At 43.0% G+C, this 4,455-nt stretch overlaps 1 protein-coding gene across 1 annotated transcript in view; it reads left to right on the top strand.

Annotated features, from left to right (window-relative positions):
* Positions 1 to 2,685: 2,685 nt before the first annotated feature.
* The window catches only part of LOC105525742 (protein FAM154B), a 23,383-nt gene continuing 21,613 nt past the window's right edge, over positions 2,686 to 4,455 (top strand). The window contains exon 1 of the mRNA XM_011961483.1: positions 2,686 to 3,066. The gene's annotated coding sequence lies outside the window, so the exon portion shown is untranslated. The remainder of the gene's footprint in view (positions 3,067 to 4,455) is intronic.

The raw sequence follows: 4,455 nt of genomic DNA, 5'->3' as shown, positions 1-4,455 counted from the left end.
CAGAACAGCTCACTATATTAAAATGGGGTTGGCGCTATGTATAGAAACAGTGCGCAAGTGCATGCAGGCACTTCTTGGACTTAAACCTGTTCAGAAGAGAATAAACTTTCTAAATAGATTTTAGTGGCTAGACATAAAAAGTAAGCTGAGGAAACATCTAATGGCAATAATGGAGCTGCCAGATAATGTGGACAGCATTGATTGTTCTCTTGTTTGTTTTTTTCTTAAGTATCACAAAAAACTAAAAACAGATGGTAAAGATTATGATGTTTTAAAGATATTGCTAGAATGTTATCAATAAATATTTCAGAACAGAATATAAATATTCCAGGCATATGAGCATAGACATATTTAGAGGGAGAAAATCAATTTTCTGCAATTAGCTAGAACTTACATTCATACTATTGCACGCTATTACATCCATCTCTCAGTGTCCAACTTCTTGCTTCCATTTTGAAAACCAAGGCTGGTTTGGTGAGGGAGAGAGATTCGCTTCTGTTTACTCTCTTATAATGAAAATCTTTTTTTCTCTTGTGTGGTAGTAAGAATTCTCCCTATATGATTGTGTGGAACTATAATCCTTCAATAACATCTGTGATTCATTTTAGTTAGTGAAAAATAGTGTTTCACTTTTATACTTTAATTTGCAAAGAAGAGAGATTCCCTCATGGTACCTCAAGAAAAAAAGACCCTGGTAAAGCTTCCAAAATTGTGTATCATTTGCTTGTCGCAAAAACTCACTTTTGCACTTATAAAATATTAATATAAAGCAATACAAAGCAATATACAAGTAACTCATCAGCAATTTAATCTTGCAAAATGGATTGGCAGCTTTTAGAAGCAAGAACAATGTTTTATACCCTTTTGGATCGCTAAAGAACACAGGAAATGGTTCATTACATTCTTGACAGCTAATAGTGAAATGCGACAAGTATTTATAAAATAAGAACATACCTTGCCTGCTAGGCAGCTGGCGATGATTCCATTGCTAGATATAAGACAGTCAGTCAGAGTAGCTTTTCCTGTTAAATAAAATAGGGACATCAATTCAAATCCATGTCTTTCTTAAAAGGGGTCATGGATCATACCTATAGATTTAAAATCTGGTCAGAAGAATTGGTTTAGTAAAGATTTTCAATTTACTTATGCTAGGTGACAAAAGACAAAAGAGATTTATTACACTTTTGAACAGAATATCATCTAGAAGGACACAGATGCTAGCACTCTATATTGCTGTAATCTTATCTGCAACCCTGTGGATCTAATCACCCTCATCTGAAAAGCTGTTAAGCAACTTAAAGCCATTTCAAAAACAAAAAATTCAAGTTCTGGTTTAAAAAACAACATGACATACTATAAAGAAGAATGCTACTCACTAGGTAACTGTGTTCAATTCAAACGCTTTATAGCAAGGCAGGCTTCCCTAACATCACAGAAAACTTTTAAAGGAAAGAAGACTTGCTTCTTAGCAAACACCACTCTCAGCTGCCCACAGCTTCACTCCACTGAGACATACAGAGACACACCTCCCTTATTTATCAAAACAAGCACTTAAAAAGGATTCTTACCATGGTTAACGTGAGCCAAAACACAAATATTCCTGATGTTGGCAGTGTTTTTCTGGAGATGAATCATCTTATCCAAACTGTTGAGCACCATGGTTTACTTATTTCCTGTGACTAAAAATTAAGTAAGCATTAGCCCAGAGGTTAAAGGTCGGGGCAAAAGAAAAAAATAATAAACGCTAGGAGGTAGCAAGGCTTCTTAAACCCCTTAAACTAAGAACCCAGTGAATGTTTACTGATGAGACACACCACCTAGGCCTAAGTCCCGTTCGAGCACTAAAGTCAATATCCTAGCACGATTATACTTAAGGAGTTTGCTCATCCTTCCGGATCCGAAGGCTGCGATGAATCACGCAGCTCGAGGCGGCTGGGTGCAGAGTGACACCAGTAACCCTGCCGGTGGAGGAGTACTCGGGTAAACTTCTCCAGGCCAATGACCATGTACAGGAAGGGTTGCATGCAGGAGGGAGAGAAGATGCTGAAGAAGATGCTCCCTTTCTCTCTTCAGTCTTTCCCCAAGTCCCTCATTCTGACATTCTCGCTAGTCCTCGCGCGAGGTGGAATACCCAGCTTTATTCCTGCCCACGGAGCCCGAACAAAATTTTGGGTCACGTGCTTATTATTCAAGCAGGTGCACTGCCGGTCTTTCATTCCTTTCTAAATAAAAAGGAAAAACCTCTACACTACATGCCCTTCATTTCGGCAGGGTCCCAGATTCGTTCTCTTTGAGAATCGCTGGTCCACACAGACAGGCCACCGCCCCGGCCCCAGACTGGAAGCGACACTCCGGGGACCACGGCTCCCAGCCAGGGCTCGGCCCCAGCCCCCGTTCCCGCCTCAGAGCCGCAGCGAGCTGGGTCCTCCAAGCACCGCCCAGAGGCTGGCCAAGGAAGATGCCAGTCCCCAGCGCGAGCTCGCACTCACCGGTGGCAGCAGCCCCAGGAGCCCAGCTTCTCCTCTGGGGTCGCAGCCACACCAAGAGCTTCGGAAACGCAAAGATCTCCGCGGGTCCTGCACGCCCGCGCGCTAGGGGGCGGGGCCGGCTGACGCTCGACCTTTCACCCGCGCGTCTCTGGCGCCACCGGAAGCCGGTGCCGGGTCTGTCACCAGGCATACCTCTGTTGCCTTGACTACGGCGGGCACTGTGGGAGTGAAGAAGCCGCAAGTGCTGAGGCGCGGTGGAGGAAGGCATGGGAGCCAAGAGCACGAGGAGCTAGTGTCTGTGTCAGATTTGTATCTGCGGGTAAGAAATGGCTGGTGTAGCGGCGGGCCGGGGCGCTTGGGAGCCGACCTAGAGCCTAAGTACACGGAGCCGGCTCCTCTGGAACCCTGAGAATGGCCGTCCCCCGCAGATCAAGGGACGAGGACGCAGCGACATCCCCACTTATCCCGCTCCACGAATACTCGCTCCGCACCCGTCGGCTACCTGGGGGTAAAAGGTTTCTTCGTAGCCCCTGAGACTCCCAATCAAGGATGCAAACTAAAATGCCACCCAGGCCGGGTAAATAATATATGTGAAGCAGCGACGGGATATAAGACTGGTGAGTAGTGGGATATGATCCGACTGGGAGAATGCATTTCCACCCCGTCATCCCTCACCACAAAGATGAGAAAGAACAGTGCTCAAGGCCCTGAGTCTGCAACCCATATCACACTTTCTTTCATCTGCTTTCTGTCCTCCCAGCCAGACCATATTCCCATTCCCCTCCAGGCAGCAGTTCTTTGGGATCCGCCTGACTGAAAAGGCAGTACAGTAGTCCCCACCCTGAAACCTAGAATACAACTGAGTCCAGCCTAACAACCTTCCATCACCTAGAAACAGTCTTCTCCTTCCTCAGCTTCACTGTTGACCCAGTGATTAGATCATTATTTGCTAAGTAAATATGAACGTGTCAGTCCCTTCGTGTTTGGAATCCCCTTCAAAGAAAACACCTGCATGTTGATGGAAAGCAGTTTATTTGATAGTCTCATAATAAACACAGTTCGTAATTAGAAGTAGATTAAAATATCAACAAATTAACTTTGGGTGTATGAATCTGCAGACTGGTGTGCAGGAGAAAATTTTTACTTTTTTCCTAATTTACATTCAATGCAAGTTCCTTTCTCATTCAACTGTTAGGAAATTCAGTCTTCATTATGTTGAGGGCTACCCTTGGAATGGTGTGATTTTACTTTTTCTTTGTTTTTGGTTGTGGTTGTTTTGTTTTTTAAGGGTTTTATTTTTATTTTTTGATAATGCAATAAATACACAAGAGGTGTCATAAAAATCCATAATATTGTAAAATATCTATAATATTATAAAACACCTTCATAATTCTATCTTCCACAGATAACAAATGTTCTTTAAGATTTGTTTTACATGTGCATTGATTTTTTTTTTTTTTTTTTTTGCTTTCTTTCTTTTCTTTTTTTTTGAGACAGAGTCTCAGTCTGTCGCCAGGCTACAGTGCAGTGGCATAATCTCAGCTCACTGCAATCTCAGCTTCCCGGATTCAAGCAATTCTTCTGCCTCAGCCTCTCGAGTAGCTGGGATTACAGGCCCATGCCACCACACCCAGTTAATTTTTATAGTTTTAGTAGATCTCCTGACCTCGTGATCCACCCGCCTCGGCCTCCCAAAGTGCTGGGATTACAGGCATGAGCCACTGCGCCTGGCCTGCATCGATTTTATTTTTTTCAAGCAAAAAAGAGAATATTCTGAGCATACTATTCTACAATCCAGTTTTTTACTATTTACAATCTCACCATCTTCCAGTGACTATGCATAAAGGTCACCCTCATTCTCTTAAATAACTGTATACTATTAGCTTATATGATATATCGGTCAAGGTTCTTAGTTATGGATAACATAACCTCCTTTCGTTAGTTTAGGCAAAAAGGAATTTATTAA

The sequence above is a fragment of the Colobus angolensis genome, unplaced genomic scaffold, assembly GCF_000951035.1.
Source record: "Colobus angolensis palliatus isolate OR3802 unplaced genomic scaffold, Cang.pa_1.0 Scaffold556, whole genome shotgun sequence".
Lineage (NCBI taxonomy): Eukaryota > Metazoa > Chordata > Mammalia > Primates > Cercopithecidae > Colobus > Colobus angolensis.
The sequence above is the reverse complement of the archived record's forward strand: the minus strand, read 5'-3'. Positions and strand labels throughout refer to the sequence as shown.